Source organism: Tenrec ecaudatus, chromosome 18 (genome assembly GCF_050624435.1).
Source record: "Tenrec ecaudatus isolate mTenEca1 chromosome 18, mTenEca1.hap1, whole genome shotgun sequence".
Taxonomy (NCBI): Eukaryota; Metazoa; Chordata; class Mammalia; order Afrosoricida; family Tenrecidae; genus Tenrec; species Tenrec ecaudatus.
Window position 1 is genome coordinate 24,427,075 of NC_134547.1, and position 10,703 is coordinate 24,437,777.

Consider the following 10,703-nt stretch of genomic DNA (forward strand, 5'->3'; position numbering starts at 1 on the left):
GAAGGACCTTGGGCCTCTACTCAAACACTCCCTCAATGTATGAATACCTTCTTTTATTAAATTGGAACTCTATGATGCTCACTCTCCCAACACAACGGCTGGAGCCAAAGTGGGTGAACAAGTAAATGTGGTGAAGAAAGCGGATGGTGCCCGGCTATCAAAAGAGATAGTGACTGGGGTCTTAAAGGATTGAAGATAAACAAGCAGCCATCTAGCTCAGAAGAAACAAAGTCCACATGGAAGAACACACCACCCTGTGTGATCGAGTGGTCCCAAAGGGATCAGTTACCAGGCATCAAAGAACAAAAAATCATATCATTGACTGCAAACCTCCATGATAGGATTGCTGAAGACAAATGGGTGCATAAGCAAATGTGGTGAAGAAAGCTGATGGTGCCCGGCTATCAAAAGAGATAGTGTCTGGGGTCTTAAAGGCTTGAAGGTGAACAAGCGGCCATCTAGCTCAGAAGCAAATAAGCCCACATGGAAGAAGCACATCGGCCAGTGCGATCCCGAGGTGCCCAAGGGACCAGGTATAAGGCATCATGCAAAAAAAAAAAAGATATAAGTGTGTGTATGTATGTGTATATATGTGTATATGTATATATATATATATCATAATAAATGAAGGGGGAAGTGCAGAGTGGAGACCCAAGGCCCAAGTGTCGACCAATGGAGATCCCCTCATAGAGGGGTTTAGGAGAGGAGATGGGTTAATTAGGGTGTGAGGTAGTATCGATGAAGAACACAGCTTTCCCCCAGATCCTGGATGCTTCCTCCCCCCAACTACCATGATCCGAATTCTACCTTGCAGGGCTGGATAGGACAGAGGCTGTACACGGGTACATATGAGGGTTGGAGGTACAGGGAATCCAGGGTGGATGATACCTTCAGGACCAAGGGTGTGAGGGACGATGCTGGGAGAGTGGAGGGTGAGTGGGTTGGAAAGGGGGAACTGATTACAAGGATCCACATGTGACCTCTTGCCTAGGAGAGGGACAGCAGAGAAGGGGGGAAGGGAGACTCTGGATAGGGCAAGATATGACAAAATAACGAGGTATAAATTACCAAGGGCATACGAGGGAGGGGGGAATGGGGAGGGAGGGGGGTGGAAAAAAGAGGACCTGATGCAAGGGGCTTAAGTGGAGAGCAAATGCCTTGAGAATGATTGGGGCAGGGAATGTATGGATGTGCTTTATACAATTGATGTATGTATATGTATGGATTGTGGTAAGAGTTGCTTGAGTCCCTAATAAAATGTAAAAGAAGAAAAGAGAATAAAATGATTAGGGCAAAGACAGTACAGATGTGCTTTATACAATTGATGTATGTATATGTATGAACTGTGAAAAGAATTGTATCAGCCCCATTAAATTGTTAAAATAAAAAAATTTAAAAAAAAAGCAAAAAAAAAGATGTAAGTGTGTGTATGTATGTGTATATATGTGTATATGTATGTGTATATATGTATATATGTGCCATATTAAATGAAGGGGGAAGTGCAGAGTGGAGACCCAAGGACCAAATGTCGGCCAATGGAGATCCCCTCATAGAGGCGTTTAGGCGAGGAGATGGGTTAATTAGGGTGTGAGGTAGTACCGATGAAGAACACAGCTTTCCCCCAGATCCTGGATGCTTCCTCACCCCAACTACCATGATCCGAATTCTACCTTGCAGGGCTGGATAGGACAGAAGCTGTACACTGGTACATATGAGGGCTGGAGGCACAGGGAATCCAGGGTGGATGATACCTTCAGGACCAAGGGTGTGAGGGACGATGCTGGGAGAGTGGAGGGTGAGTGGGTTGGAAAGGGGGAACTGATTACAAGGATCCACATGTGACCTCTTCCCTGGGAGAGGGACAGCAGAGAAGGGGGGAAGGGAGACTCCTGATAGGGTAAGATATGACAAAATAACGATGTATAAATTACCAAGGGCACATGAGGGAGGGGAGAAAGGGGAGGGAGTGGGGAAAAAAAAAGAGGACCTGATGCAAGGGGCTTAAGTGGAGAGCCTTGAGAATGATTGGGGCAGGGAATGTATGGATGTGCTTTATACAATTGATGTATGTATATGTATGGATGGTGATAAGAGTTGTATGAGTCCCTAATAAAATGTAAAAAAAGAAAAAAAAATGCCACGGCATGGTCAGGTGCAACTTGGTACTCAAAATATTCAGTTACCCAAATACATGTCTTCTGATTTCTTTGACTGCTGCATCCATGAGCATTGATTGTGGATCCAATCAAGACAAAATCCTTGACAACTTCAACCTTTTCTCCATTTATCATGCTGTTACCTACTGGTCCAGTTGTATTTTGGTTTACCTTATAGAGTAGTAACCCATACTGAAGGCTGCAATCCTTGACCTTCATCAGCAAGTGCTTCCATTTCTCTTCATTTTCAGCAAGCAAGGTTGTGTCATCCGCATATTGCAGTTTGTTAATATGCCTTCCTCCAATTCTGGTGTCACATTCTTCATATAATCGAGCTAATCATACAGATTGAGTAAGTATGGTAAGACAGTATAAACCTGACCAACACCTTTCATGATTTTAAACTATGCAGTATTCCCATGTTTGATAAATTACAGAATGGAGACATAGGTACATAGGTAGAAATTTTCAATTTCTGTATCACTAGCTTGAATGGTTGGTATGTAAATTTGAATAATCACAATTGTTTGGATTTCCTTATATGAGGATAGATTTTGCATCACAGACAGCATTATACTCTAGATCTTGAAATGTCCTTTTTGACAATGCATGAAACACTATTCCTCTTGAATCTATCATTCTCAGCAAGCTACATTTAGATTCAGAATGGCCAATGCTAGTCCATTTTGGTTCACTAACACCACGAATATCTATTTCTGTCTTCCATTTCATTTTTTACAACTCTCAATTTTCCTAAATCCCTACATTCTAAGTTCCATTACTGTATATACTCAAGTATATGACCTGAATATCTGCCGAAGCACCTAATTTTACCACAAAAATTACATTAAAATGTGCTGAAAAACGTGGCTTACCCACATGGAAGAAGCACACCGGCCAGTGTGATCACGAGGTGCCAAGGGACCAGGTATAAGGCATCATGCAAAAAAAAACAAACAACGATATAAGTGTGTGTATGTATGTGTATATATGTGTATATGTATATATATACCATATTAAATGAAGGGGGAAGTGCAGAGTGGAGAACCAAGGCCCAAGTGTCGGCCAATGGAGATCCCCTCATAGAGGCGTTTAGGAGAGGAGATGGGTTAATTAGGGTGCGAGGTAGTACCGATGAAGAACACAGCTTTCCCCCAGATCCTGGATGCTTCCCCCGCCCCCAACTACCATGATCCAAATTCTAACTTGCAGGCCTGGATAGGACAGAGGCTGTACACTGCTACATATGAGGGCTGGAGGCACAGGGAATCCAGGGTGGATGATACCTTCAGGACCAAGGGTGTGAGGGACGATGCTGGGAGAGTGGAGGGTGAGTGGGTTGGAAAGGGGGAACTGATTACAAGGATCCACATGTGACCTCTTCCCTGGGAGAGGGACAGCAGAGAAGGGGGGAAGGAAGACTCCGGATAGGGCAAGATATGACAAAATAACGATGTATAAATTACCAAGGGCACATGAGGGAGAGGAGAAAGGGGAGGGAGGGGGGAAAAAAAAGAAGACCTGATGCAAGGGGCTTAAGTGGAGAGCAAATGCCTTGAGAATGATTGGGGCAGGGAATGTATGGATGTGCTTTATACAATTGATGGTATGTATATGTATGGATGGTGATAAGAGTTGTATGAGTCCCTAATAAAATGTAAAAAAAGAAAAGAGGAGAAAAAATGATTAGGGCAAAGACTGTACAGATGTGCTTTATACAATTGATTTATGTATACGTATGAACTGTGATAAGAATTGTACACATTCTTATCTAATAAATTGTTAAAATTAAAAAACAAAAAATGTGGCTTACACTCAAGCATATATGGTAATTGGTGTTTTCAGCTATCTCTTCTCCTTTTGAGTCATGTCCCATCAGTAAATGAAGGTCATGAAGGCTTTACTCATGTAGGGTGTATTCCACCCACATCACAATAGACTCTACTTTGTGAAGGCAGTTCTCCTGGAGTCATACTGAGTGTCTTCTGGAGTCATACTGAGTGTCTCCTGGAGTCATACTGAGTGTCTTCTGGACTGAAGGCTCATCTTCTGGCACCATCTCTGACAATGTTGTTTCTACTCTTAAGGTTTTCTGTATCTGATTCACTCTGTTTGTCTCCCTGTGAGACATTCCTGTTCACAAGCCACTGGGAGCTACACTGATGGAGCCAGGGCCCTGGAGATGGAGGAGTCATATGGAGACCCATGACATCGCTCAGATGCTTCCACCACCACTGGATCCGGATTTTTCACCCACTGGCCTGTGATTTTCCTCATTCAACATCATTGCATGTGTTGCTTGAGTCTGAAGAGGAATTTATAGACTGGTATTGGACATATGGACTAATATCAGACTTATGGACTTGATCTGGACTGGGCAGGGATGTTTTCTCAATATACAGTTGCTCTTTTATATAAAGTTCTTTTTTATACACGAGTGTCTCCCTGGATCTCTCTACCTGGACTAACACACACAACCACCACAGTAAACCTGAGTCATGAATATCCCCGGGAGAAGCAGCTAGATTATGGGCCCCAAATGAACTCTAGCTCCAGCCCAAGAATAGTCAGTTCTGAAAACATGGCCCTGCTCAATACTCACTCACATGAAAAGATCACTGAAGAGTGTCCTACGCATTGTGGTGAGAAAGCAGATGGTGCCTGGCTCTCAAGTGGAATCGTGTTTGTGGTTTTAAGGTGTGTATTCAAATAAAAAGCCATCTAAGTAAGGAGTCCACTAAGCCAACATGGAAGAAAACCAGCTCGTATGAGTCAAAGATGACAATAAACTCAAATATGATGAAAGAAGTAATATCAGACCTAAAATTATGAACACCCAATTTGTGGAAGGCTATGGAGGACAGTGGGAGCCCAAAATCCATCTGCAGAATATCAAGACAAATTCAGCCACTGGCAGATCTCTAGTTACAGGCAAAGGTCTGAAATACTTACTACCAAACAAAAATCATTGTCATCCTGATTATGCTGGGTCAAACTTGGGATTTGATCAGTTGACCTTCTAGATCCATCCTGAATTTGTTCTAGGTGTAAGGATCTCTTGCTTACTCCATGATAAAAACTTCTTCCCTGGCCTTTAAAATATTGATGGTGGTGGGTTAGGAAAAAAAAAATGATGGTGGTGCTTTTTATTTGTCTTTATATATTATTGTCTTATCCATATCATTTTATTTTTTGTTATTATTTCTGTTGGATTTACCAGTTGAAGCACAGGAGTGGATAAATATAGTTAACTGATGAAAGGGTTTCTAGGAGATATAGGGGTGGGTGAGCAGGGATTGGGGAGGGTGAGGCTATTTCGGGAGTAAACAATGAAGGTGGGAGGGGGAGTGAGTACTAGGACTCAAGGTGATTACACAACTCAATTTAAAGATGATTTAACCATGGGAGTGGGGGGGTATAGAGAAAATATTCTGAAATTGTGGTAATGATTGTACAATTCTTCTTGATATGACTGAACTATTGAATTGTGTGAATGTGGATTAAAGAGAATTTCAAAACTTAAAGTACAATGCTTTCTGTAATATGAAAATATCTATATACCTACAAGGAAGCCCAATTAGTATGACTATTATTCTAATTTAAGAATAAAGAAATTGAATTCTACCAACTTCAGTCTGAACTGATCACAAATATAATCAAGATGCATTATTGATAATTGGAATGAGAGCTGGAACAAAGAGGGACAATAGTTTGAAACTATGGCTTCAGAGAAACAAAAGTTGCTGATTGCATGATAGAATTTTCTGAGATGGACTTAAATGCAATACCTTTTTCAACAACATAATGTGTACTTGGATAGACAGCATACAGAATGTATAGCTAGGTCTCATACTGACTACCTCCATGGGAAGAGATGACAGAGAAGCTCAGTAATAGCAGCCAAAAGGCTGACTGTGAAACAGAACATCAATTGCTCACATAAAAGTTCAGGTTGATGTTGAAAATTAAAACATGCCCACAAAAGCCCCAATATGACCTTGCATATATCCCACCTCAATTTTATAGACACATCAAGAACAGCATTAAATATTAACAACACTGATGACAACTGATATGCTGTGGGATGAAATAAATGACAAGGTTATATAATAAGAAAGCAATATGCCAATAAAAAGAAAATAAAGCAGATATCAGAAGAGACCCTAAAACTTGCAGTTGATCATAGATCAACTGTAATAAATTTAAGAAATGAAGTTCACAGAAAATCACAAAGGGCAGATTAATGAGACAAAGTATCAAATATGCAGACTTGAAGTTAGAAAACCAAAAAGGAAGAACACACTCAACATATCTCATGCTGAAGGACTGAAAAAAAAAATCCAAGCCTTGAGTTAAACATTAAGGATTCCTATGGGCAAAATATTGAACAAAGCAGGAAGTACCCAAAGATGATGGGAAGAACACTCACTGTACTGAAAAGTACATTCAGCTATTTTAAGAGGTAACTTCTGATCAAAAACCAATGGTATTGAAGGAAGAAGTCCAAGCCCTATCAAAGGCATTCGCAAAAAATAAAGTTCCTGCAATTGGTCAATGGAAATGTTTCTTCAGCGAAGTAATATACAGGCTCGTCTATGCCTAAGAAATTTGGCACAAGCTTACAAGGCCAACTGAAAATCTGTGCCTACGTCAAAGAAAGGTGACACAACAGACTGCAGAAGTTATCAAACTTCTTATATTAATATCTGTTAAATCAACTTTTGCTGAAAAAAATTCATCAATGGTTACAATCAACAGAGTGCTGCCAGAAATTCAAGTCAGATTCAGGAGAGGATGTGGAACAAAGGATTTATCATTGATTATATGAGATGGATCTTGGCTGAACAAAGATAACAACTGTTGCTACTTGCGTTGTAAAGGTAACAGGGTACATAGATCATAACTATTGATCACATTTGGAAAAATGGGAATTCCTCAACCCTTGATCATCCCTGTACAAACCAAGTGGTATTTGAGGCATTCATTGGAATAGAACAATATGGGGCTGTTTAAAAGCAGCTAATATTCATGTCAGAGCTGCTTTCTTTTGCCATATTTAATCAAAATATATGGTGAAGTAATAATCTAAGAACATATGAAGACAGGCCCAGGATTGGAGAGAGTGTTTATTAACAACTTACAATATACAGATGACACCTCAACTGCTACAGGTGAGGACCTGAAACACTTGCTGATGAAGATCAAGGGTTGCAATCTTCAGTATGGAATACAACGCAATGCAAAGGAAACCAAAACCCTTATAATCAGTAGTCAACATTATGGTAAAGACTAATATTATCTAAAATGTAATTCTGCTTGGATTGACAAGCAATGCCCATGGAAGGAGCAGTCAAGAAAACAAACAGTATTGCACTGGACAAATCTGCTGCACAAGACATTTTAGTGTTGAAGAGCAAGGGAGTCACTTTGAGACTGAGACCTGTCTGACCCAAGAGAGTATGGCATTTGGGCATTAAGACCAGAGAAGAATGGATACATTTGAATCATGGTATTGATGAAGAACAGTGAGAAGACCAGGGACAGGCAGAACAAGTATTCTAGAACAAATACAGCTAGAATGATCCTTAATGGTAAAGATGACAAGATTTCATTTCACATACTTTGAACATATTGTCTCAAGATGTTGGACATCAGACTTGTTAAAATAGGGTAGTAAAAAAGATTCTCACAATGGACTGATAAAATGGTTACAAGTTCAAACCTAATTGTGAAGAGGCACAGGACGGTAGTATTTTGCTCTTTTGTACACTGGGTTGCTATGAGGAACCAACTAAATAGCACCTAAAAATGATCAGCTTAATGAGCTTTGTCTTCTCTTGATGAATGTTTCTTCTTGATTACATTTCATTGACTTACCTTCAATGCTACCTACTTCTGTAATCTTTTGGATTTTAATTTGCTGTGTTGGTATAATTTCTAATGTTTCATTTATTTTGTTATTGTAGTCGTCCCTGAATTTTCCCAAAGTTTTGTTTGCCTTGCAATATTCTCTATGTAAAATGCCCAATTATTAACTATGAGGAAGTTCCCATGACATTTCTTCCTTAGAAAGGGTTTCTAGATCTTTATTTTGGTGAATTGTTTCTTTGGGTGAAATGAAATTGAATTCTTCAGTGTACTGTAATGGTACTATTTGTACTTAATTGGTGATTATATGTTGTTAGGTGCTAAGCACCTGTCTCCTTATGGGTGTGACACAGAACGGGAATGACTATAATTCTCTGTTCACTGCGGAGTGCAGTTGAGAACAGATTTAGAAGATGTTGGCCACTATCATTAGTCAAAAAGTGGCCCCCACCTGTAGGTAGAACTCCTATGGTAAATGGGTGGGGGGAGGGGGAGGGCTGGGCACCTGGGCTGCCAGCTATTGATATGGGGCAGTTGTCAGCTCATTGTTCTGATCAAACCCTGTTCACAAAACTTCATAATGTTCAACAGCAATGGGTACAAGAAGAAAATCTTCCAATGTTGATTATAGTGATGATTTCACATTAAACACAAATTTCATAATGGATGTGCTGTAATGTCAGTTGAGAATTTACTAGTCTCGTGTCTTCATATTTAGATTTTATTCAGCTTCTTGTAGTCAGCATTCAAATAATCTCTCTATCCTCTCCTCTAAAACTGAGGGTCCCTGGATTTTCATTCGTGTTTTATTTGGTCTTTCACATATTTCTTGTACAGGATCTTGGTAGTGTGTCTGTTTGGGCCAGGTCCGGACCAGGCAGCCCCTTGCACCAGCCTCTCAAGAAGACAAATGACCTGCTGAACTTCAAAGCAGCTGCCTCCAGCATGTCACAAAGCTTACCCCCGGGCAGAACACAGACTCCCCCCCAGCGTGCCAGGAAGCAAGTTTGCTGAGAACAAGATGATTTATGGACAGGTCATCTCCTGCTCCGAAACTTGCAGCCGCAGTACAAAGAACCTCCCTTCCCCTTACCGGCCCATATGCCTTTAAGCTCATATAATATGTATATATCCTGCCACCCTAGCACCATGCGCGACTTCCTTAACCTATTCTTGTTGGGTTGCGGAATCCATCTGGGAGTTCTTTTCCCTCAATAAAATCTTTCTCTTTCACTCATTTTTGTCTGAACCCTGCCTCTGTTCTGTGACTCTGTCTCAATCTCTCGGTGTCTATTTAATCTTGGCAGAAGTCCTTCTTGATTATCTTTTAGTTCTATTTCCACATGACTTTTTGGAAAAGCTTTACTCACTTACTTAACATTTCATCATTTCATAATTTAAAATATAGTAGAGATGACCAAAACTACAGCCCCAACAAACACTTATGGGGTTGCTGAGTTGAAAATCTTAAACAGCACCCAACATGCACAGCAACAACAATCTAATACTAAGTTTTTATTTAATTAAAGAACACTTCATCATTGTACCTGTTTACAGAATTAGTTTCGCATTCAACAATTCTTAATTTGTTTCTTTTGTGACATTAGTTGTAATCCCTTAAACATCCTTTTTGGGTTCCCATTTCACCCTCTTCCTGCCTTCTGAACTTGGCTTTTAGCAACATTTCTTCTCATATGATTGTCAGTATACTTTGTTCTCATGAGTCCTCACAAGGGTTACTATTTTACAGGTCTGTCCAGTATGGCATAAAAATGATCTCTGGGAATAGGTTCATTTTCAGGTTTGACGGATGTTTAAGGGTTATAGTCTTAGGCGGAGAGGGGATTCTCTACCTGTCTTTATCAGACCAGTGAAGCTGGTCTTTTCTCTCCTACTCTGTTCAGGATCTTCGATTTTTACTAGAGTGGTAGCCAGGAACCTTCCAGTTCTCCTCGTCTTAAGGTTAGAGAGGTTGTGGGATACAGAAAGGTTTTCCCCAGGTTGTCACAACCTTATTATGACACATGGTAAATGACTGTACACTTGGAGGTCAGCTGCTTAGAGGGTATCTTGTCACAGGTGTATCCCCAGTGTTTCCCCCTTCCTATTGTGTGTGTATTCCTAGCTGGTCCCCTTCCTGTCACGCATAAACCTATTGTACAGCCCCTTCCTGTTACGCATATGGTTACCTGTCACTAGGGGGCTTGAATGTCCTCAAAATGTATATACAGCATGATTAGAAATATGACACATTTTCTCTCTGTGTGAGGACCTGGCTGTTGAGATCATGGCCGTCCTGAAGGTGAGCAATTGTATACTTTATTTTGTCTGTTGTCTCTTTAATTTTACCCCTCAATTACACAACTGGACCCGTTTGATTGTGGGAGTTGGTACCCCTCAGGAGGTAGGAGTTCATGTGGTCCAATAGTTCTTTAACCTAATTGTTTGGGTCTTTGATTTCAACTCTTTTCCAAATGGAAAGAGACTAACAGTTGGAACTTAACTGGTCACCACGCAAGCTTATAAGACTCCCTGTAACTGCTACTCATCCAAATAAAATGCAAAACATTCGGTTTAAAGACTGTTACACCAATTGCCCTAGACAGTCTCCAAACTATGGTCTTTACCCTTCCAGTCCAGTGCCTCAGAACTTGAAGGTGTTTTTGGATATGAATAAGT